The sequence below is a fragment of the Octodon degus genome, unplaced genomic scaffold (assembly GCF_000260255.1).
Source record: "Octodon degus isolate 3935 unplaced genomic scaffold, OctDeg1.0 scaffold00192, whole genome shotgun sequence".
Classification (NCBI taxonomy): domain Eukaryota; kingdom Metazoa; phylum Chordata; class Mammalia; order Rodentia; family Octodontidae; genus Octodon; species Octodon degus.
In genome coordinates, this window is record NW_004524768.1 from 1,667,484 (window position 1) to 1,667,929 (window position 446).

A 446-nucleotide genomic window follows, 5' to 3' on the forward strand; every position below is an offset into this window, starting at 1 on the left:
CCTTCTTCTCCATGTGGTTCTGAGAGACAAGAAAGTAAGGGAGGCTGGGACCCAGTTCTCCGTCTCTTCTCTCTGTGCAGTGTTCCCGAAGAGCACGACTTTCTATGCTTCATGAATAGAGTTCATTTGTAACGTGGCTAAAAATATTTTTCTATCTTTCGCTTTTGGAAAACAGTAAAGTTTTTCCATATAAGCTCCCCGTGGATGTCCTTAGTCCCATTTCCTCTCCTCAGGAAGCACAGACTGAGCTACACCTTAAAGCACTCAGCTCAATGGAGGCCTCAGTTTCCAGGTGCCAGTCCAGACGCACCTGCCAGGAGCGTGGAATTGAGGCACCAGGCCTCCGGCCCCTTCTGCACATGTCCCCAGTTCCCTTGGAACGGAACTTTGTGGACATTTTTTCCTCATTGTTTTATTTCACTCTGGACCTTGGAGCACACCACATG